Below are 25,697 nucleotides of genomic sequence, written 5' to 3'. Positions count from 1 at the left end.
CTCCACATCACAAGTTAAATCTTCATTTGGGGAAGATAATCCAAGACCATAGGTGCCCATCACTGCCATATTCAAAGAGTAAGTCAGAAAAGAGCACCTACAAGATTTTTTTTACCACAAACCTGTGCTCTGAGACTTTTACCATCAAAGTCCCTGGCTCTTGCCGTGAATGTCCACTCACCACCACCAACCCTGGGCTCAGCCCTGCTAATCTGAGCCTCATAAATGGAGCCTTTTCTGGAGAGTGGAACCTGAACAACATCACACAAGAGAGAAGCTGCAGGATGGTGACACCATCCAGAACCTCAGGCTCCTGCTCTGCTCTGTTCCAGGGGAGAGGATATTTGCAAACCTAGCAATGGAGTTTTCTCTTCAGAGTAGTCCTTCCATTCAGGGATAAAATTTTAAAATGAGATATGAAAAAATGCTACCAGCAATAGAGGCCTGTCCACTTAAAGCACATAGAGATTATTTTGGTTTGGTGGTTTCTTCTATCCCTGATTGCACAGAATCTCTGCAACATCCCATGGGCCTGTCATTGCAGGTTCCTGCCAGCAGATGGTGGTGACACAGTCTCCAGAACCCCTGGCTGTCTCCCTGGGAGAGAGTCCCCAGCAGCTGAAGGGCCATAATTCACATGATTCGAACTCATTGAATTTTATTGAGAGATGTTATAGGATATAACATGGTCTATCTTAGCAAGTGTTTTAAAACAAAGGCGTTCCTTGCTGCTGTGTGGAGAGTGTCCTCTAATGTCAGTTATGTCAGGATGGTTGATAGCATTGTTCAGTCTCCTACATCCTAACTGGCCGCACTGCATGCTGGACCTGCTACAGAGCCTCTAGTATGAGGCTGTCTCAACGCTGGCCGACTCTATGTACCTGGTGTATGGGCCACGCCGGTATACCTGGGGGTAGAATGAAGGTCCAGAACTCAAAGAGACCTACCAGGTGCTTCCTTCCTTTAAGAAAAAAGGCACACAGTAAAGATGCTGAGGTAGAATGTATATTCCCCCTTACACCTTGTCTATGGGGCACACAACATTTATCTTATTGTGGGGACAATATTTCACGCAATTTTGTGCCAGCTATAGAGGACAGTTCTCAGAAATAAAAGCTTAAGATCACCTTCAACTAGGGGACATCAGCCACCAGACCTCAGCCAACATGTTTCCTGGTAACCCAGGAAGAGCCACCGGGTTGTTTTCAGACCCCCTAGCTCTTCTTGACATGATCCCTGGATTTGTGGTCTTCTTAACCAGTTATCATATTGTCAGGTGAGACTAATGGTGACCCCGTGTTTGTAAGAGTAGAACTGGGCTCCATAGGGTTTTCAGTGGCTGACTGGTCTGAAGCAGGCCAACTTGCCTTTCTCCTGATAAGCCTCTTGGAGACTCAAACTTCCAGCCTTTTGCTCAGCAGCCAAGTGTTAGAACTGCTTGCACCACCCAAGGACTCCTGAGCTCTAGTTTAATAACCTGCTGCTGCTGAGTCAATTCCAAGTCATAGAAACCTTTTTGGACAGAGTAGAGCTGCCCCATAGGGTTTCTTTATGGAAGGAGGTGATCTAGTTAACCCACTGCTCTTGAGCTGATTCTAACTCATAGCGACCCTCTAGGACAGAGTTGAAGTGCCCACGGAGTTTCCAAGGGTGTAAATCTTTAACAGAAGAGGACTGCCCCATCTTTCTCCTGCAGAGCGGATGGTGGGTTCAAACCACAGACCTTTGGGTTACCATCCAAGCACTTTAACCACTGCAAAACCAGGGCTCCTTGTTAGGAGGGCCAAACATTGGAGAGCGTAGATTCTGTACTTCTTTTTTGTTTAGGAAACTCTGGTGGCGTACTGGTTAAGAGTTCGGCTGCTAACCAAAAGGTTGGCAGTTTGAATCCACCAGGTGCTCCTTGGAAACCGTATGGGGTGATTCTACTCTGTCCTATAGGGTCACTATGAGCCCCATTCCACTCCACTCCAAGTTTGGTTTTCGGTCCTAAGTCAACAGCACATTAGGTGGCACTCGGGTCAAATTCTTGACATGTTTCTCCTGTTTCAGCTTGCAGCCAAAATGTTCTCTGTATTTGCCTGACACATTCAAGTGTTACTGTTATAAAATCGAAAAAACAAACCAAACTCACTGCCATTGAGTCAAATTCTTCCTCCCTCTCTTTCTCTCTCTGTCTCCCTTTTCCTCTCTCCCTCTCTCTGTTTGCCTGCAAATGTTAATCTCAGGCAACTTTCGTAAGAGGTTTTCCACTATCTTTTTTTCTGTACAGGTTCTGAGAGTAGAAGAGCTACTGTTATGACCAATGTTAATTGTATAGTTTGAATCCAAGTTACATCAGTTTTACCAAATCTTGTAACTTTAGTATCAAATCAGAAACAAAAGATATTGCTTTTTTGCTACTCAGAAATATCATTGACAAGCAAACATATGCTTTACTTTTTTCATATAATCAAATTTTGCCCTTTTTAATATGAAAATCATTAAAAAAATAAATACCAAACCCATTGTCTTCGTGGTATTTCCAAATAATGTTTACCCCAGTGTGTCACAGCAGAAGTGAGCTCCACAGGGTTTCCTTCGCTGTAATCTTTATGGAAACTGATTTCCTGGCCTTTCTTTGGTGGCAGCAGTGGGAGGATTTGAGTCATCAACGTTTCGATTAGTTGGTGAGTGCAAACTGTTTGTGCCACCCTGAGACTACTTGAATCTTTGCCTTGAAAAAATACTGCTGGCGCATTCTGGGATGGACAATGAAGATTAATTCTGATAATCAGTTTCAAATGTCACCCAGGGCTGCCAAGATATTTGCCTATGAGAGAACCAAATAAGGAGGTTCCTAATTTCCAAGGAAAAGAGGATGAAAGAGGAGTGAGATCTGCCCAAGTAAGTTTCCATCTAGTTCTTATAGCCTCTAAATTTTTGTTCAACTTTATGGTTTTATCCTCTGACTATTCTAGGGAGTGCAAATTGATTTGGTTTGGTTTCATTTTATCTTATTGTATTATTTCATTCTACCCTATTTAATTCAATTCAATTTTACTCAAATTGATTCAATTATATTCAATTTATTACTGACCCTCAATTCTCCACTTGGCCTAAGAGCTGTTCTGGAGGGGTCAACATACAAATTTCTAGAAGTACTCTGAGTCATCTAGTGCTGCTATAACAGAAATACCACCAGTAGATGACTTTAACAAGGAGAAATTTATTCTCTCACAGTCTAGTAGGTTTCAAGTCCAAACTCAGGATGTCGGCTCCAGGAGAAGGCTTTTTCTCTCTATTGGCTCTGGAGGAAGAGTCCTTGTCATGAGTCTTCCCCTGGTGTAGGAGCTTCTCAGGCTGAGGGGTCCAAGATCCAAAGGAAGCACTCTTGGTCCCGGTGCTCCTTGCCTAGTGGTCTGAGGTCCCCAACTCTCTGCTTGCTTCCCTTTCCTTTTATCTCTTGAGAGATAAAAGGTGGTTTGGGCGACACCCCAGGGAAACTCCCTTTACCTTGGATCATGGGGGTGACCAGAGTAAGGATGGTGTTACAAACTTACCTTGATCCTTTCAACATAAAATTTAAAACACAAAATGGAGGACAACCACAAAATACTGGGAATCATGACCTAATCAAGTTGATATACACATTTTTGGGGGAACAGAATTCAATCCTTGGTATACTGAATGATATTCATGTTTCAAAGAGCAGTAACTTTAGGTTATCCTTGGTTCCTGACAAGAAGTCCAAGATAGGGCTGAAGTTTACTGCTGAGAGAATGCTTCCTTCTTAAAGCTCACTATTTCCACTTGCTAAGGAAGAGACTGTACTATTACTATAAGACAAAAAATGACTGACTACTAAATAGTTCATTGAGCCCTTGACTCTTGCTTTCAGTTTTCAATATTTGCTAACAGGCGATGAGACAAAGTGGTTAAGGCAGAATGAACTAATTTCAGAAATCATTTTGAGTGATTTAATTGGTAATTGACTTTCCCAGAGGGTCTTAAAATCTCCTTTTTAAAATTCATATAAGCAGTTTTTTAATGCTTGGAACTATTTAGTATGAAAGAAGAATCATGGAATTGGAGAAGTCTCAGTCTATATTCTCCATTTTTCTGTAAGTGATCCATAATCTCCAAATAAAACTATAACAAAAATAACATTTTCTTTCTCATCTTGGTGTATCCATACAAATCCTCACGGCAAAGGAAGTTTCAGCAACATTTAAAAAAGACTAGAATTCCCTGTTGGCCCCCAAATTTTTTTTGGGCCCTCCACTCACCATTTCTAAGGTGAACCAGGCCTTCTTACAAGGCCAAACAGACAGACCTCACCATCAAACTTCCAGGTAAGTTGTTACTTCTTAGGAGGCCATGTTTTGAAAACAGAGGCCCCTTTCCTCAGGGGTGAGTCCTGAGAGGAGATCTCAGATGAGGTAACTTACAAGGCGGAGAATGCCAAGATAGTCAATGGAATGAATGTCCCCTTTGCAGTGAGCTGGGGATCAACTGAAGGAGCCAGCAAATATTTCCCCTGCCTTTTATCTTAAGACTTAGATGTGTGTCTCTACCGGATCTTTCCACTTATACTAAGAAAAAAGAAAGAAGAATAATTCAGACATTTGGAAACAGACTCAGATTAGGAAGATGGAGAATAGGGTCTCGAGCCTCCAGAAAAGTCTGGCCTGTTAACATCCCTGTTTTTCACAAAGGTTAGAGAGAACATCTAAACTCAGAAGATAAACATATTCCCAGAGCTGTCCTGAGCTCCCTGCAGTCAGAATATTTATCCCTGAATGTATCCCCTAAAACGTGAAAATTTGCTGTTTGTAAAGAGCAACAAATTGTTACTTGTAATGCCTCAGAGCTAAGCTGTCACCTTTTATCAGAAAGTATCTCCATTTGGGTCCAGGTGGGAAATGGACCTCTTCTGTAAATCAGTGTAGGTTTGGGCTATTTGGGGAAGAAAGTCTACAGAACAAAGTCTACAGAATGTGTGAGAATATCACGCTCTCTGCCCCATAAACACTGACACTAGGGTAACAGAGTCAAAGAGCTCCACCTCCACAGCTGTTTCCCAAGTCCTACACATCACACCCTAGCTTCCAATTCAAAGTACACCAATTCAATGTACACTAAACTGCCACCCTAGCTTCCAATTCAATGTACACCAAACTACAGTAGAGATATTCTACTATGTGACCAACTTATATAAGTTTCCACAATCCTTTGTGTATGAACAAGATGAGAGAATTAGTGAGATCTGCTTCTCCCCACAGGGACCAAACGGAGGTTATTTCTAACATTCTTTTACCAGCCCTTGTTATTTGTTTCTGGTGGGGGGTGACCGTCTTTGACTGTTGATCAATTTTGTTGTCCAGGCCAGAATATGGCTTCCTAACTTCCAGGAGACAGTGATTCTTTTAGGATGAGGAATATTATACTGTCTGTGTATAGGGAACAGAAGAACATTTCAAAGCCATTTTCCAAACAAGAAATAGTTTTTACAGTATTTTCCATTTTCTGGATATTTTAGTTCAATATGTTAAGAAACCAAACAATCCTTCATACTGGAATTTCAGAACACTTAATTGTGCACATGAGAAAACTACAGAGAACAGGAGGCAGTCATTCGAACAGAGCAAGGAGATACTGCATGGTTTAAAATCAGAAAAGATATACATCAGGGTAGTATTTTTCCACCATACTTATTCAATCTGTATGCTGAGCAAATAGTTTGAAAAACTGGACTATGTGAAGAAGAATACAGATTCAGGATTGGGGGAAGGCTCATTAACAACCTGCAATATGCAGAGGACACAACCATGCTTGTGGAAGGAAAGACTTGAAGCCACTTACAGATGAAGATAAAAGACTACAGCCTTCAGTTTTGATTGCACTTCATCATAAAAAAAGCATGGATCAATCATCATCATTATGATAAATGGAGAAAAGATTGACATTCTCAAAGATTTCATTTTACTTGAGTCCACAAACAACGCTCATGGAAGGAGCAGTCAGGAAATCAAACAACTTATTGCATTGTGTAAATCTCCTGCAAAACAACTCTTTAAAGTATTAAAAAGCAAAGATATCACTTTGAGAACTACAGTGCACCTGACCCAAACCATGGCATTTTCAGTCGCCTCATTTTCATGTGAAAGCTGGACAATCAATAAGGAAGACTGAAGAAAAAATTGATGCCTTTGAATTATGCTGTGGAAAAAGATATTCACTATGTCATGAACTTCCAGAAGAATGAACAAATCTGTCTTGGAAGAATTAGAGCCAGAATGCTCCTTAGAAGCTAGAATGATGAGAATTCATCTCATGTACTTTGGATATGTTATCAGGAAGGACCAGTCCCTGGAGAAGGACTTCATGCTTAGTCAAGTAGAGGACCAGTGAAAAAGAGGAACAAGATGGCTTGACACAGTGGCTGCAACAATGGGCTCAAAGATAACAATGATTCTAAGGCTGCTGCAGGACTGGGCACTGTCTCCTTGTGGTGTACACAGGGTTGCCATAAGTCAGAACCGACTTCCAGCACTTAAGAACAGTGACTTTATATATACATATACAGAAAGAGAAGTAAGATGGAATATTCATCATGTTTAACCAGTGGTTACCAGGAATATCATATTCACTACCTGAGGCATAAAAATTCTTTCCTCTTTTCCCCTTGCCTTAAACTGGGCTATTAGCTGTCTCTGTGTAGGAGACAATTTTTTTCTTCCCTATCAAGGTCTTTGGACTTGAGGCTCTTTACGAGTTGCCTTCACTGGGCCCCAGGGAAAGAAAGTTTGTAGCATTAGATTCAAACATTCTTTAACAATTAACCAGGTATCAGCAAATACCAGATAATAGTTTTTACTAGGAATCTGTTTCTTCTGTTTGTTTTTAATTGTACTTTAGATGAAGATTTACAGAATAAAGTACTTTTTCATGAAACATTTAGTACACACAGTGTTCTATGACATTTAGTTGACCACCCCACGACATGTCAACACTCTCCCTTTTCAACCCTTTGTTCCCTATTACCATCTTTCCTATTCTCTCCTGCCTTTCAATTCCTGTCCCAGGGCTGGTGCACTCCTTTAGCCTTATTTTGTTCCGTGGGTCTGTTCAATCTTTGGCTGAAGGGTAAATTCAGGAGTGAACTCATTACTGAGCTGAAAGTGTTTCGGGGGCCATACTCTTAGGGTTTCTCCAGTCTCTGTCAGGCCAGCAGGTCTGGTATTTCTTTTTGAGTTAGAATTTTTTCTACATTTTTCTCCAGCTCTTTATGGGACCCCCTATTGTGATCTCTGTCACAGCAGTCAGTGGTGGTACTGTCTCATTGTACTGGACTCAGTCTGGTGGAAGCCATGGTAGATGTGGTCCATTAGTCCTTTGGACTAATCTTTCCCTCATATCTTTAGATTTCTTCATTATTCCTTACTCCCGAAGGGGTGGGACTAGTGAAGTATCCTAGATGGCTCCTCAGAGGCTTTTAAGACCCCAGACACTACTCACCAGAGTAGAATGTAGAACATATTCTTTACCAACTATATTATGGCAATTGAGCTAGATATTCCCCGAGATCACAGTTTCCTCAGCCCTCAGCCCAGCAATTCAGTCTCTTAGGGAGTCTGGATGCATCTATGCAGTTACCATGACCTTCTCTTGTATAAGTTGTGCTGGCTTCTGCACTATTGTGTACTTTCTTATCCTTCACCAAAGTTTCCACTTATCTATTGAATACCAGACAATCTCGAATGATCTCAAGTCCAACTCATTATTTGCAGATGCTGTGTGAATCAGCATGGTGGGTGTGGGGAATGATTCCTTTCTTAGATCAGCTGAGAGAGAACCATGCAGGATGGCCCTAGACACCCAACTGTCCATCTTCAGGGTCTCTGATGTTTTCTTACAGTGTCAGGGCCATGTGCAATGTGTCCTTGACATGAATACAGCCTTCTACAATCCAAAGTGACCACTACTCTAGGCAGTACCAACTTTCTGTCTGTTGGTTTTCCTCCAAACACAGAAGACACTTTGTTATTTGCACACAGGAGAGGTCCACACTCCCCTTGGTTCCCTCCACACTGCTGCACCCACCAAGTGTTTTGCATATTGTTCCCCAGGGAGGACCTTCCCTGGCCAAGTCTGAGATAAAAGGTCAGCTCTAATCTGACTTTTCTTATCAGGATTTATTCATTCAACTTCTGAAAATAAGGTTTCCTGCTCAGCTCCTGGGGCTGTTAATGTTCTGGATCCCTGGTGAGGACAGAGAGGGCATGGGAAAGGAGAAGGAGGTGGGGAGGGTGAGCTCTGGGGGCACCACAGGTTCCTGTGTGTATTCTGTTCCCAAGTTAGATGCCTATGTCACAGCCACTGGGAGAGTCATGTGGTGTTTAGATTTGTGAAACAGAAGAGAATACAAGAGTAAGAGGGACCTGCTCTCTGGTGAAGATTTTAGCAAAGAAAGACATTCTTTTATGCCTGACATTCTCAGGCTTTTTTTTTTTTTTAATTGTCTCGTTTGGGGTATGAATAAAAATTTCATAAACACACACACACACAGAATTAATTAGTCTGAAATAAATAGTGAAAGGGAATCTTGAAAATCATTTTTAAGTGGTAGTGACCTTTCTCTTGTCTCTCATAATTTTTATTTTCAATGGGGATATTGAGGTGACTCACACTCCAGTCTCTCTACCAGTCATGCTCAGAAAGCCAGCCACCATCTCCCACAATTCGAGTCAGAGCCTCCAACATAGTGATGGTTACACCTATCTGAACTAGGACCAGCAGAAGCCAGGCCAGTCTCCACAGCTCCTATTCTATACGGCATCAAGCCTGTTCTCTCGGGTCCCAGTGGGTCAGGAACAGATTTCACTCTGAAAATCAGCAGGGTGGAGGCTAAGGATGTTGTAGTTTATTAGTGCCAGCAAGGTACACAACTTCCTCCCACAGTGGTCCAGCCCTGCACACAAACCTCTCTGCTTGGGTTGGCCCAGGTGCCTAAATGTGTGGCCTGTGTGGGGAGCAGTCCCAGCAGATTCTCTGAGGTTGCTAAGAGGAAGATGTTGGAGACCTCAGGGGAATGGGTTTCCAGCTGAGGACTCTGGATCATGAGTGCCTCTGCTACACCTTAGATACTGCCTGTTTGTGGCTGGTCAGCTGCACCAGTCTTGACATGGCAGAGCCAGCAGGGAGGATGGAGGGGGTCCAGGTGCCTCTGAGCAACTAGGTCAGTTGCCAGGAAAGCTGACTGAGAGCTCATCCTAATCCTCCTGCCTGTGTCCATTCGTCAGTTAAATTTAGTCAGCATGACAGGCAGACATTTGACACAGACAGTGGCAACACAAGTTGAGTACCTATGGAAGTTAAGTAGCCTTTTTGTGTATTTCATCACGATAGTATTTGGTGATATTTAGCCATTAGTATTGTCCCACTTTCCCAACACCCTGCTTCTCATCTTACCACTTACACTTCCCCTTGAATTAAGATAGTTGAAATATCATTCTATATTAGCTGCCCTCAGAGGGAATGTGGCTGAGAAGAATTTGTGAAGATGCTGGTTTTTGAGCCTCCGCAAAGCCTTTTGTAAATGTGTAGCGAAAACAAGATGATAATGCCGCAAGTGTTGAATTTCCCCGTTTACTTCGTGTTGAGAAAAATGATTTCTAGGAATAAGCTGGATTTTAAAAATAAAAAAAACAAACTGAAAGTTGTAGGACAACATTTACTACATAAACTACTAGAAGGATACAGAATGACAGAAATGTTTTTCTTTCTAACAGTGAGAAATTTAAGACTGTGTCCATATTTATGCCGATTCCCATGAAAAGTAATCCAACTGAATGTGGAAATCATTGAACAATATTCATTCAAAAGTGCTTATAGCAGTATATTGGCAGAGAACTGCCAGAAAAGCAAGCCAGATTCAGAAAACAACCTGGAAGAAGGGATATCTTCGCTAATGTCAGCTGGATCCTGGCTAAAAGCACATAATACCAGAAAGATATTTACCTGTGTTTTATTGACTATGCAGAGGTATTCAACTCTGTGGTTTGTAACAAATTATGGATACCATTGTGAAGAATGGGAATTCCAGAACACCTAAATGTGTGCGTGAGGACCTGTACATAGGTCAACAGGCAGTCATTCAAAGAGAATAAGGAGGTGCTGCATGGTTTAAAGTGAAAAAAAAAATGTTTGTGTCACAGTTGTACCCTTTCACCATACTTATTCAGTCTCTATGCTGAGCATATAATCTGAGAACATGGATTACATGAAGAGAATGAGGAATCAGGATTGGAGGAAGACTCTTTAGCAACCTGCATGATGCAGATAACACAAACTTGTTTGCTGAAAATGAAGAGGACTTGAAGCATTTACGGATGAAGATCAAGGACCACAGCCTTCAGTATGGATTACACCTCAACATAAAGAAACCAAAAATCCTTACAACTGGGCCAATAAGTAACATCATGATAAAAGGACAAAACACTGAAATTGTCATGGATTTCATTGTCCCTGGATCCATAATCAATGCCTATGGGAACAACATTCAAGAAATCAAAGGATGCATTGCCTTGGGAACATTGGCTGCAAAACACTTCTCTAAAGTCTTAAAAAGCAAAGACTTCACTTTAAAGACTAAGGTGCATGTGAACCAAGCCATGATGTTTTCAATTCCCTCCTACGCATGTGAAAGTTGGGCAATGAATAAGGAAGACCAAAGAAGAATTGATGCCTTTGAATTGTTGTTTTGGCAAAGAATATTGAAGATACCATGGACTTCCAGAAGGAACAAATTTGTCTTGGAAGAGGTACAGTCAGAGTGAACTTTAGGAGGGAGGGTGGCGAAACTTCGGCTCACATACTTTGGAAATGTTCTCAGGAGGGATCAGTCCCTGAAGAAGGACATTATGCTTGGTAAAGTGGAGGGCCAACAAAAAAGAGGAAGACCCTCAATGTGATGGATTGACTCAGTGGCTACAACAATGGTCTCAAGGATAACAAGAATTATGAGGATGGCCTAGGACTGGGCAGTGTTTCATTGTGTTGTTCATATGGTCACTAAGAGATGGAACTTACTGGACAGCACCTAACAACAACAAAAATGAGCAATATACTGACAACTTTTTTTTTTTTTTGCAATTCCAAAAATCTGAAATGTAAAATGGTTAGTACACACAGTAATATTCAAGTTGAAAAAACATAGATGAAGATCTAATACTGTCAAATATTGAAATATATTCTTATCAGTCATGGATTTTCATTGCAAACAAAAGAAACCAACCAAGTCTAAACTAAGCAGAAAATGAAATGATTACTGCGTGACATGCAGATTTGAGTGAAATTGTACAGATTATGGTGTAGAAAATGTACATGAAACGAGCTGGCAAAAGCACAGTTCACAAGAAATCAGAGAAGGAAGTTGTATATGATCCCACCACCACCGTAGAGGGACTGGATCCACCACGACTGGACAGCAGTGATGGAAGACTGGATATTGGAAGCCTCTGCTACCATTCCTTCTGCTAACATTTTTGACTCTGTGAATTGAGCATTAGTACCATTTTCTCATGAACAGTTTCAATAAGTTCTCTTCAAGGATATATTTCCATTCCCAGAAAGTGTAATCAACCAAAATCAAACCCATTACCATTGACTTGATTCCAATTCCTAGCAACCACACGAGTAACAGAGCAGCCCTGAGCTCCATAGACTTCTCTGTGCTGCAATCTTCATGGAAGCAGACCACTAAGGCTTTCTTCTGTGGCTCTGCTGGGTGGGTCCCAACTGCCAAGCTTTAGCTTAGTAGCTGAGCACAAACTATTTGCACCACTCAGGCACCTTCAGCAATTATGGCAGGAAAACTGAAATATAACTATTGTCATCAGAGAATCCAAAAAAAAACATGTTTACCGTATTCAAATAGCACCGCCCTGTTCAACAAGTAGGAAACATGCAGTTTAGAAGTTTTTGAACCACAATCCTTTGATCTAAGAACTTCACCATTACACTCCTTGGTTCTTTACATAAGTGGTCGCTTGGCACACCCCAACCTGAGCTCACACCTGCTGTCCTGAACCTCAAAAAAGGCTATGAATATAGAAACTGTTGAATCAGTGGGTGCTTTCTTGTGTATGTTCTCAGCAGCAACAACAAGGAGATGAAACCCTTTCCCATCGAGTTGATTCCAACACACGGTGACATATAGGACAGAGTAAAACTGCCCCATAAAGTTTCTAAGGTGCGGTCAGTAGATTCAAACTGCTAACCTTTTTGTTAGCAACCATAGCTCTTAGCCACTGTGCAACCAGGGTTAACACAACCAAATTGAAAAAGAAAAGAAAAAACAAAACTATGAAATAGAGTTTCTTGGGGGATGGAATCTGAGCAATATCACAGAAAGAGAAGGTACAGGATGGGCACCACCCAGATGCTAGGCTCCTGCTCTACTATGTTCCAGGTGAGAAAAAAACCTAGACATGGAGTTTTCTCTCCAGAGTGATCCTCCTATTCAGATAGGCCTACAATTTGAAAAAAGTTATGAAATAAATGTTACAAGCCACACAGGTCTGTTCACTTTTCCCAGTTAGAGACCATTTTAATTTGATTTTCCTTCTATCCCTGATTGCACAGTAACTCTGGATCATCCTCGTGTGCCTGTCATTTTAGGTCCCGGGGCAGACCCTGCTCACTAGGTACCAGAGTCTCTGCTGTCTCCTAGGAGAGAAAGTCTCCATTAGCTGCAGGGCCAGTTGGAGTCTCCTCTACACTGACTGGAAACACTACTTGGGCTGGCAACTGCATAAACCTGAGGAGGCACCTACAGGCCTCATTCACCTCACTTCCTCTATGCATGGTGTTGTGATGCTGAACAGGTTTCATCAGCACTTTCAGACTAATAGAGACTAGAGAGAAAGGCCTGGTGATCTACTTCTGAAAAATCAGCCATTGAAAATCCTATGAATGACAACAATCAGATCTTATTGTTCCTTGGATTGTCATGACTCAGGGGCTGACAAGATGGCAACTAACAAGAAGAAAGAACCATGATTTCTTTCCGTCACTAAATTAATCTTGGGTGCCAAAGGGATTAATTTAAAGAGGAATTGAAAACTAATGAAAGTACAACATGGGAAAGCCGTCACATGTTTCTAGGGTGATAGGGCTAATGAGTTAGAGACTGGCATTTGAAAGAATGAGTGCCACTGAAAGACATGGAGAGGGGGAAAAAGGTCAGTAAAATAGAAGCTTAGAGCAGGAAAACACCTTCATTGACATTGACCAGGATGGCTTGGCTGGAAAACAGGATCCATGGAAGGAAAAAAGCTACCTTCTGTGAGGGAGATTTTAAATATGAAGGACCCAGGTTTAATATTGGGTTAAGTGCAGACATGTGAGGGTTGATTGTAGAAAAAGGAAAAAGTCCAGGAAAATAAGGAATTAAATTGAGAACTTTCTAGAGTCAAGAAGGCACAACGAAGAAAGAACTGATCATTCAGAGTGGAAAATTCACTGGACCCTTTCCCGAATCAGTCATGCGATCTCTCCGTGTGAAACAAGCAGGTTCCTGTGATATGAAAAGTCCTGAGAAAGCCCACAAGGGATTTTTTTTTTTTTTAATATACAGAGAGAGATTTATTTCAAGGAAATGGCTCACACAATGGTGGAGGCCGGCAAGTCTCAAATCTGTGGGTCAAGGTGTCAGGCTGAAATCTCTCCCTGACTCATATGATCGCAGGGGCTAATGAACCCAAAATCTGCAGGTCACGCTGCTGGCTCAAATGGTTGCGGGACCTGGTGAATCCAAAATCTGCAGGTCAGGCAGCAGGCCTCCCAAGAACCAGAGGTCAGAGGATGACAAGACAAATACAGGATCAAGAGAGAGAGGGAGCTTTGCAGATCATTTGTTTCTATGATGAATGCAAGCCACATCCCCAAGGAAACTCCTCTTCCACCGGATTGGCTGCTCACATCAGATCACAAAATGAAAGATTACTTGTTGTTGTTGTTAGATGCTGTCGAGTTGGTTCTGACTCATAGCGACCCCATGCACAACAGAACGAAACACTGCCCGGTTCTGAGCCATCCTTACAGTCGTTGTTATGCTTCAGCCCATTGTTGCAGCCACTGTGTCAGTCCACTTCATTGAGGGTCTTCCTCTTTTCCGTTGACCCTGTACTCTGCCAAGCATGATATCCATCTCCAGAGACTGATAGTTCCTGACAACATGTCCAATGTATGTAAGATGCAGTCTCGCCATCTTTGCTTCTAAGAAGCATTCTGGTTGTACTTCTTCCAAGACAGATTTCTTCATTCTTCTGGCAGTCCATGGTATATTCAATATTCTTTGCCAACACCACAATTCAAAGGCATCAACTCTTCTTCGGTCTTCCTGATTCATTGTCCAGCTTTCACATGCATAAGATGCGATTGAAAATACCATGGCTTCGGTCAAGTACACTTTAGTCTTCAGGGTGACATCTTTGCTCTTCAACATTTTAAAGAGGTCATTTGCAGCAGATTTGCCCAATGCAATGCGTCTTTTGATTTCTGGACTGCTGCTTCCATGGCTGTTGATTGTGGATCCAAGTAAAATGAAATCATTGACAACTTCAGCCTTTTCTCCGTTTATCATGATGTTGCTCGTTGGTCCAGTTGTGAGGATTTTTGTTTTCTTTATGTTGAGGTGCAAGCCATACTGAAAGCTCTGGTCTTTGATCTTCATCAGTAAGTGCTTCAAGTCCTCTTCACTTCGGCAAGCAAGGTTGTGTCATCTGCATAACGCAGGTTCTTAATGAGTCTTCCTCCAATCCTGATGCCCGGTTCTTCTTCCTATAGTCCAGCTTCTCGGCTTATTGGAAACCCTGGTGGTGTAGTGGTCAAGTGCTATGGCTGCTAACCTAAAGGTCAGCAGTTCAATTCTGCCAGGTGCTCCTTGGAAACTCTATGGGGCAGTTCTACTCTATTCCATAGGGTCGCTATGAGTCAGAATCGACTCGATGGCAACGGGTTTTTTTTTTTTTTTTTTTTGGTTCTCAGATTCTTTGCTCAGCATATAGATTGAATAGGTATGGTGAAAGAACACAACCCTGGCACACACCTTCCCTGACTTTAAACCAATCAGTATCCCCTTGTTCTGTCCGAGCAACTGCCTCTCGATCTATGTAAAGGTTCCTCATGAGCACAATTAAGTGTTCTGGAATCCCCATTCTTCGCAATGTTATCCATAACTTGTTATGATCCACACAGTCGAATGCCTTTAAGTCTGGTCTTTTTATGAGAATTTGAGGTCTGCATCCCACTGCTCTCTAGCACCCTCAGGGGTTCTCTGCTGTGTTCCCTGCCAGGACAGTCATCAGTTGTTGCCAGGCACCATCTAGTTCTTCTGGTCTCAGGCTGATGTAGTCTCTGGTTTATGTGGCCCTTTCTGTCTCTTGGGCTCATAATTACCTTGTGTCTTTGGTGTTCTTCATTATTCTTTGCTCCAGGTGGGTTAAGACCAATTGACGCATCTTAGATGACTGTTTGCTAGTATTTTAGGCCCCAAACTCCTCTCGCCAAATTGGGATGTGGAACGTTTTCTTAATAGACTTTATTATGCCAATTGACCTAGATGTCCCCTGAAACAATGGTCCTCAAACGCCTGCCCCTGCTACGCTGGCCTTTGAAGCTTTCAGTTTATTCAGGAAACTTCTTTGCTTTTGGTTGAACCCAGTTGTGCTGAGCTCTCCTGTATTGTATGTTGTCTTTCCCTTCACCTAAAATAGTTCTTGTCTACTATCTAATTAGTGAATACCCCTCTCCCTCCCTCCCTCCCTCCTCAGTCTCATAACCATCAAAGAATATTTTCTTCTCTGTTTAAACTGTTTCTTGAGTTATTGTAATAGTGGTCTCACACAATATTTGTCCTTTTACAGTTGACTAATTTCACTCAGCATAATGCCTTCCAGATTCCTCCATGTTATGAAATGTCTCACGGATTCATCATTGTTCTTTACTGATGTGTAGCCACAAGGGACTTTTATAGCATTCTTTTTTTCTATATTTTGCCACAAAAGGGGATGCAGAAGAAGCCACACCCCTTAATTTTCCCCTGGAACCTGCAAATACTACGAGGAATTCGTCAGGAGATGTGGCCTTTGGGACAGAGAGAGGAAGCGTGCATGTTCAGGGCTGAGCAGAAAGGAAGCAGCTGGTGCAGTGGAGGCCCACTGGACTGTAGCCCTCGGGAGAAAGTTTATGTTTGAGGCTGAAGCCCTGTGGGTGGATTATTATAACCTTGCTGACAGTAATAAACTGTGGCGTCTTCAGCCTGGAAGCTGGTGATGGTGAAAGTGAGGTCTGTCCCAGACCCACTGCCACTGAACCGATCAGGGACCCCAGGATCCCGGTTAGATGCCCCAGAGATGAGTCGCTTAGACGCCTGTCCTAGTTTCTGCTGGTACCAGGCTAAGTAGTTGCTCACACTCTGGCTGGCCTTGCAGTTGATGGTGACCGTTTCTCCTTGAGACTTAGCTAGAGAGGCTGGAGATTAGGTCAGCACAATGTCCCCAGTCGCACCTGTAATCACAGTGGACAATTACTATTCAGACATATATACACACACCTTTTCATACACACATTAAAAGATACTATTCATACCACAACATTTAGTGATATTACATATCAGCACGTAATAGGTTTCATTTTGAAAATAGCAATCATTTCCCACTATGTCTTAAAACCATTTTTCAGCTCTGCAAAGAAACTATTTTAGAGGGATTGAAGAACTTTTAATTTCTCAGCAGAGGCCCAGAACAACAGGGGCATGAGGACTAAAGCCTGTGGCACCATCTTGCTGCCCCTGCCTTCCAGATGCAGATAAGGTCACATTGCAAAGGCCCCATTTATAATATCTGAGCAGCCAGTCTGGGTGTGGAGGGGCCTATGCAAAGCATTCAGTGAAATGAGTGCAAATTTCATGGGCAGTGATTTGTAAAACCAACCAATAGACATTAAGAGCCAAAAATATTATCATAGGAAGTATAATTCTATGACTAGAAAAGACCCAGTAGTGACTTAGAAGCTCTAGTATCAGCTTACACAAATAAAAAATCCTGTTGCAACTCAGTGTATTCCAACTTACGGAGACCCCATGTGGTACAGTGTAGAACTGCTCCATAGGGTTTTCTTGCCTGTATTCTTTACAGAAGCAGACCGTGAGACTTTCCTTCTATGGTAGCACTAGCTGTGTTCCAACTGCTAACCTTCAGGTTGGCAGCCCATCACAAACTGCTTGAAGCACCGTGATCTAAAGAATGGTTTCTGTTCTAACTCACAAACAGCTTTAAATGGGTTAAGATTCCATAAATGGTGGACTAGTTTCCTCAAGTCAACAGTTTTGAGGAACAATAAAAAATGCTAGAAAGAAATGACAAGAGAAATGGAAGAATACGGAAAATTTCTGCCTCAATTTTTCATAAAAAAGTATACCTAGAAAATGAGCTCTAAAGATACTTTTATCCTGAAGGATACTTGAAAGACACTGGAAACACTTGAGATGGGATTCCAGGACTATGCCTGGAATGCCAGGACTATGCCAGAGAAATGGAAGACAGGTTCAGAATTTACCCTTGTGGAGAGTCTTCAGGGACCCTATTAAGTAGGGTTCAGGAGAGCTCCAATCTCAAAGTAAGTGTGAACTACAGAGTAAGTGGAATCTATCATGCCCACCATGGCTAGGAAATGATAATAAGGCTCTAGATTCATTGTGGAAGTACCCACAAAAACCCACAGGAAAAAAAAAATAGAGGATTTCATTTTGAAGTTGTGATTAAACATGAACACTTCAAGGAGTTTCATTCCAGGTATGCGTGGCCTTGGTGTGCCTGGAACTCTTCAATCTTGAAGTTGTTTTAAGGTAGTCCAGCTGGTAGGGCCAACAAATGGAAGCCCCTCTGGAAGAGGGCACGCCCATCATAAATCTTCAGGAAATCTCACAACCAATTTTTCAAGGGCCAATATCACCAAGAAGTCAGAGACTCTTGACATCCAAGGACAAAACATAACTAGTATAGCCTTGCTTCCTAAAAGCACAGAGGATTTGAAGCACTTACTGATGAAGATCAAAAACTACAGCCTTCAGAATGGATTACAACTCACATAAAGAAAACAAAAATCTTCACAACTGCACCAGTAAGGAACATTATATTAAATGGAGAAAATATTGAATTGTCAAGGACTTCATTTTAATTGAATCTGCAATCAATGCTCGTGGAAGCAGCAGTCAAGAAATCAAAGAACGTATTGATTTGGACAAATTAGCTGCAAAAGACCTCTTTAAAGTGTTGAAAACCAAACATGTCACTAGGAGCTACGGCTGTTAACTAAAAGGTAGGCAGTTTGAATCTACCAGGAGCTCTGTGGAAACCCTATGGGGCAGTTCTACTCTGTTCTATGAGTCAAAATGAACTGGATGATAATTTTTTTTTTTTTCTTGTCACTAGGAGGACTAACGTTAACCTGACCAAGCCATGGTATTTTCAATCACCTCATATGCATGCAAAAGCTGGCCAATGAATGTAGTTGTTGTTGTTAGGTGCCGTCAAGTCGGTTCCAACTCATAGCGACCCTATGTAGCACAAAACGAAAACAGCGCCCAGTCCTTTGCCATCCTTATAATCATTGTGATGCTTGAGCCCATTGTTGAAGCCACTGTGTCAATCCATCTTGTTGAGGGCCTTCCTCTTTTCCACTGACCCTGTACTTTACCAACCATGATGTCCTTGTCCAGGGACTGATCCCGCCTGACAACATATCCAAAGTATGTAAGGCACAGTCTCACCATCCTTTCTTCTGAGGTGCATTCTAGTTGTACTTCTCCCAAGACAGTTTTTTCGTTCTTTTTCTAGTCCCTGAACAATTCAAAATTCTTCAGCGACGCCACAAATCAAAGGCATCAATTCTTCTTTGGTCTTCCTTCTTCCTTTTTCACGTCCACCTTTCAGATGCATGTGATGCGATTGAAAATACCATGGCTTGGGTCAGGCGCACCTTTGTCTTCAAGGCCATATCTTTGTTTTCAACACTTTAAAGAGGCCCTTTGCAGCAGAGCTGCACAACGCAACGCATCTTTTGATTTCTTGACAGCTGCCTTTGTGGATGTTGATTGTGGATCCAAGTAAAATGAAATCCTTGACAACTTCAGTCTTCTCTCTGTTTATCATGATGTGGCTTATTGGTCTAGTTGTGAGGATTTTTGTTTTCTTTATGTTGAGGTGTAATCCATACTGAAGGCTCTGGTCTTTGATCTTCATTAGTAAGTGCTTGAAGCCCTCTTCACTTTCAGCAAGCAAGGTTGTGTCATCTGCGTAACACACTTTGTTAATGAGTGTTCCTCCAGCCCTGAGGCCATGTTTTTCTTCGTATAGTCCAGCTTCTCAGATTATTGCTCAGCATACTGTTTGAATAGGTATGGTGAAAGAATACAACCCTGACACACAACTTTCCTGACTTTAAACCACTCAGTATCCCATTGTTCTGTCCTAACAACTATGTCTTGATCTATGTACAGGTTCCTGATGACCACAATTAAGTGTTCTGGAATTCTCATTCTTCGCAGTGTTATCTATAATTTGTCATTATCCACACAGTCAAATGCTTTTCCACAGTCAATAAAACACAGGTAAACATCTTTCTGGTGTTCTCTCCTTTCAGCCAGGGCCCACCTGACCTCAGCACTGACATCCCTGGTTCCACATCCTCTTCTGAATCCAGCCTGAGTTTCTGGCAGTTGCCTGTTGATACACTACTGCCGCAGCTGCTTTTGAATGATCTTCAGCAACATTCTGCTTGTGTGTGATATTAACAATATTGTTTGATAATTCCCTCATTCTGTTGGATCAACTTTCTTGGGAATAGGCATAAATGTGGCTCTCTTCCAGTCAGTAGATCAGGCAGCTGTCTTGCAAATTTCTTGGCATAGACGAGTGAGCACTTCTAGCACTTCATCCATTTGTTGAAACATCTCAATTGATATTCTGTCAACTCCTGGAGCCTTGCTTTTAGCCAATGCCTTCAGGGCAGCTTGGACTTCTTCCTTTAGCACCACTGGTTCCTGATCATACACTACCTCTTGAAATGGTTGAACACCGGTTGAATAAGAAAGACCAAAGAAGAATTGATGCTTTTAATTTATGGTGTTGAGTGTACCATGAACTGACAGAAGAATGAACCAATCTGTTTTTGAGCCAGAATGGTCCTGGCCAATGATTCCAGCTCTCCTGGACCCTAGCTGACTGATCCCTCCTGACAACATGTCCAAAGTATGTAAGACACAGTCTCATCATCCTTGCTTCTAAGGAGCATTCTAGTTGTACTTCTTCCAAGACAGATTTGTTCGTTCTTTTGGTACTCCATGAACTCTTCAATATTCTTCAGCAACGCCACAAATCAAAGGCATCAATAGTTCTTTGGTCTTCCTTTTTCATGTTCAGCTTTCACATGCATGTCATGTGATTGAAAATACCTCGGCTTGGGTCAGGCGCAACTTCGACTTCAAGGCGACTTCATTGCTTTCAACACTTTAAAGAGGCCCTTTGCAGCAGAGTTGCCCAATGCAATGCATCTTTTGATTTCTTGACAGCTGCTTTCATGTGATTGTGGATCCAAGGAAAATGAAATCCTTGACAACTTCAGTCTTCTCTCTGTTTATCATGATGTGGCTTATTGGTCTAGTTGTGAGGATTTTTGTTTTCTTTATGTTGAGGTGTAATCCATACTGAAGGCTGTGGCCTTAGGACTTCCTCAGTAAGTGCTGGAAATCCTCTTCACTTTCAGCAAGCAAGGTTGTGTCATCTGCATAACACAGGTTGTTAATGAGTCTTCCTCCAACCCTGAGGCCATGTTTTTCTTCATATAGTCCAGCTTCTCAGATTATTTGCTCAGGATACAGATTGAACAGATATGGTGAAAAAATACAACCCTGATGCACAACTTTCCTGACTTGAAGCCACTCAGTATCCCCTTCTTCTGTCCTAACAACTGCCTCTTGATCTATGTACAGGTTCTTGACGAGCGCGATTAAGTGTTCTAGAATTCCCATTCTTCGCAAAGCTGTCCATAATTTGTCATTATCCAGACAGTCAAATGCTTTTCCACAGTCAATAAAACACAGGTAAACATCTTTCTGGTGTTCTCTCCTTTCAGCCAGGCGCACCTGACCTCAGCACTGACATCCCTGGTTCCACATCCTCTTCTGAATCCAGCCTGAGTTTCTGGCAGTTGCCTGTTGATACACTACTGCCGCAGCTGCTTTTGAATGATCTTCAGCAACATTCTGCTTGTGTGTGATATTAACAATATTGTTTGATAATTCCCTCATTCTGTTGGATCAACTTTCTTGGGAATAGGCATAAATGTGGCTCTCTTCCAGTCAGTAGGTCAGGCAGCTGTCTTGCAAATTTCTTGGCATAGACGAGTGAGCACTTCTAGCACTTCATCCATTTGTTGAAATATCTCAATTGATATTCTGTCAACTCCTGGAGCCTTGCTTTTAGCCAATGCCTTCAGGGCAGCTTGGACTTCTTCCTTTAGCACCACTGGTTCCTGATCATACACTACCTCTTGAAATGGTTGAACACCAATGAATAAGAAAGACCAAAGAAGAATTGATGCTTTTAAATTATGGTGTTGAGTGTACCATGAACTGACAGAAGAATGAACCTATCTGTTTTTGAGCCAGAATGGTCCTGGCCAATGATTCCAGCTCTCCTGGACCCTAGCTCAATACGGTCCCTGAGGATTTTCCACAAGTGTAAATTCTGGGCCTGTCTTCCATTTTTCTGACATAGTTCTGGCATTCCAGGCACAGTCCTTGAATCCTATCTCAAGGGTTTCCAGTGACTTTAAAGTATCCTTCAGGATGGCAAGACTTCATCTCTCTTACTTTGGACATGTTATCAGGAAGGACCGGTAGTTGGAGAAGGACGTCATTCTTGGTAAAGCAGAGGGTCAGCAAAAAAGAGGTAGACCCTAAATGAGTTGGATTGACACAATGGCTGCAAAAAAGGGCTTGAAGATAGTAAAGATTTTGAGACTGTCGTAGGACCAGGGAGTGTCTTGTTCTGTTGTACTTATGGTCACTATGAGTTGGAACAGATTTGTTGGCACCTAACCACAACAACAACAGGTTATGAATACAAATGTGATGCAACAGAAGGAATAATAAAAAAAAAAGGAGTTCTATTCACACTTCAGATTTGGGCATTATAGGAGTTTTTTTTTTTTTTTTTTAAGAAATAAATGAGGAACTACAGGAAACTAAAAGAGGGACACTTCTGATCTGAAAAACAACCAATTGAATTTCTAGAAATTAGAAATGGAATTACCAAAATTTTAAAAGTCAGTGGAAGAAAGACTTCCACTTGTAGGCTAGATGCAATAACAAGGACAAAGTTTACCCTCACACATGAAACAACCAAAAAAAGAATTAATTAATAAAACGAATATTTAACGGTTAACATCATCAGCTCCTAGGCTATCAAAAGTCACCTCAAAAACAGAAACAAGCAAACAAACAAACAAAATGCCTGGCAATCTACTTCTGAAGAATCAGCCTTTGAAAACTGTGGTCACAGCACTACCAGGACACAGGTGGGGTCACCATAAGTCAGAATCTCGTCAACTGCAAACAGTTTTTAATCTTGTAAAAGAAGACTGTCAGTCCTTTCTTCCAAGGCCTCATGGGTGGATTCAAACTGCTAACTTTCTCTGTAAGTGGTCCAGCATGAAACATTTGCTCCATATCTCTAGGTAAACCTTTTTTGGGGCAGAGAACACAAAGTGAAAGGTGTCCATGACTGCCATATTTAAAAAGGAAGTTAGAAGAGAGTGCCCTATAAGATTTTCTACCCCACCCTGTGCTTTAAGATGTTACTATCATACTCCCTGGGTCTTGGCAAAAATGTCTCCTTGTCAGCACCCCACCTGGGCTCAGCCCTGCTGACCTGAGCCTCATAGTGGAGCCTTTTCTAGGGGGTGGAACCTGAGCAACATCACACGATAGAGAAGCTGCAGAATGATGACACCACCCAGAACCTCAGGCTCCTGCTCTGCTCTGTTCCAGGGGAGAGGATATTTGCAAACCTAGAGACGGGTTTTTCTCTCCAGAGTAATTCCTCCATTCCCATCTACAATTTTAAAATGAGATATGAAATAAGTGCTACAGCAACACAGGCCCTTCCACCTATCGCAGATATAGATTCTTTTGGTTTGGTTATTTCTTCTATGCCTGATTGCCCAGCATCTCTGCATCATACCCCTGTGCCTGTCATTACAGGTCTCTGCCAGCAGATAGTGAAGACACAGGCACCAGAACCCCAGGCTGTCTCCCGGGGAGAGAGTCTCCATCAGCTGAAGGGCCAGTCAGAGTCTTCTCTGCAATGACCTGAGACACCACTTAACTGGGAAGACACCTAGGATCCTCATTTACCTCACTTTCACCAACGTTGATAGTGTGTCCACCCGCTTCACTGGCAGCGGATCTGAGGCGAACTTCACAATTGCTGTCAGCACCATCGGATCAAAGATAGTACAACAAACTGCTGTGTTCCAAAATCAAGATATCTTGTCAAAATAATGTTACCTCAGATATAAACCTCTTACCAGGGCAGAAGTGCGGGAAGGGTCCCACTTACTAGACACTGTCACAGAGATCTCTGTGGTTTATTTGTTTTGATCACACAAAAAAGTTGGCATGAGGTAGTCAGAAAATTGGCAACTGGGCCTTCTCTGGCTCCAAAAGAGAGCAAGCCTCCTCCCTTCCTGCTCACGTCCTTCAAATCTGCTTTCAGTCCTCACCCTGGGCGTCACTAGGCGGCCATTTGCAGTGCCATCTGACCCTCTGTAACCTGCGTCAACCCTGACTCCCAAAAGCCTTTATTGCTGCCCCAGAACAGCACCTCCTCCCTAAGCCAAAGGCTAGAGCCAATATCCCCTGAGCATTCCTGTCTCTATTTCCCCACTCAAGTTTATGTCAGAGAAAACATCTCAGGAATGAAAAATACTAGACCCCTGCTTGCCTTTTGTATAAAAGCAGTGCAAGTTATATCATTTCAAATACATTAAAAAAAAAAAAAAATCCTAGTATAAAACTGAGGAACAGAGAATAAGGTCCTTCAATCATAAGAAAAATGAAAAAACAGAGTGTCTACTTTTTTTTTTTTTGTATAAGACAGAATTTCACCTTTTTCTTAAAAGAAGTTTTTTAGAAGTCTATTTTGGCTTTCTCTGCACCCCTCATGTTCCCATTTCCCTGTTTTTTGTTGCTAACTGCCATTGCCTTCATATTCAATTCATAAAATTTCATACCCACTGTAAATTCCAAGCTTCTCCTTTATAAAAACGGCCTCACCCAAACCAAGGACGCCACGGCCCCTCCCTTATTTCATCACATTCGTCTTGCAAAACCTAAACCCTGGAAAAAACTCTCCCCTCCACACACCTGCATCCATGTTTGTAATGTGGCTGGAGAAAAACACACAATTATTCTGATTCTCTCATGGTAAATTTATACACACAACCTCAGGACAGCCCTTAATCCTGCCTCACAATCCTACTTCATTGACCTGGTTCATTCAGTCTGCATCCTTTGTCTTTTCTTTTCTCTTCAAGCTTTAACACCTACTTCTCATCCTGCCTTTCAGCAAATGACCTCATTTCCTGTGTCTTGGACGAGCTTCCACTAGCTCCCCTCATGCGTCTTCTGACCCACAGTCATCTACACCCCATGTGCTGCCTTCCTTCCTTCCTATTACTATTGATGAGCAGACAGCTCTGCTACCTGAGGCCAGGCCCTCTGCTCCTATACACCTGTCCCTCCAAGGGCATCTTGGCATTTCTCACCTCTCTTTTCTGAGTTATCCATGTTCCCCTCATATTAACTTCATTTCTGTCAGCATGAAACATCATTTTTAAAAACTCTGCTGATTTCGTATCCCCTCCAGCTATGTCCTATTTTACTCATTGAAAGGCTTCTATGTAGTCACCAAACTGAGGCTGTCTCTTTTCATACTCCCCAAATTTTGCAATCTCTGCAGTGCTTTCTATCACCAAGGCCGTATTTTCCATATACTGATCCTTCTTTATTTCCAACTTTCTCATTCCAATCACCATCCTGATTGCATATTCAATCAATTTCAGACCACAGAACTTGGTAAAAATCTTCTATTGCTTTGTCTTTGGCCTTAGTGATTGGTGGGTAAATTTGAATACTACTTGTATTAACTGGTCTTACTTGTAGGCCTGTAGATGTTATTCTTTCACTGTCAGCCTTGTACTTCAGGATAGATTTTGAAATATTCTTCTTGATGACAAGTGCAATGCCATTCCCTTCAGGTTGTCATTCCTGGCATGGTAGGCTATATGATTTTCCGACTGAAAATGACAATACCAGTCCATTTCAGCTGACTAATGCCTAGGATATTGATCTTTATGCATTCTATTTCATTTTTTGACAATTTCTCATTTTCTAAGACTCGTGCTTCATACATTCCACATTTCCATCATTAATGGATGTTCGGCTGTTTCTTCTCATTTCGAGCCATGCCACATCATCACATCAATGTCCCGAAAGCTTGACTCCATGTGTGTCATTAAGGTCAACTCTAAGGAGGCAGCTCTTTCCCAGTCGTCTTTTGAGTGCCTTCCAGCCTGAGGGGCTCATC

This window comes from Elephas maximus, chromosome 17 (genome assembly GCF_024166365.1).
Source record: "Elephas maximus indicus isolate mEleMax1 chromosome 17, mEleMax1 primary haplotype, whole genome shotgun sequence".
NCBI lineage: Eukaryota > Metazoa > Chordata > Mammalia > Proboscidea > Elephantidae > Elephas > Elephas maximus.
Note: the sequence above shows the minus strand (reverse complement) of the source record.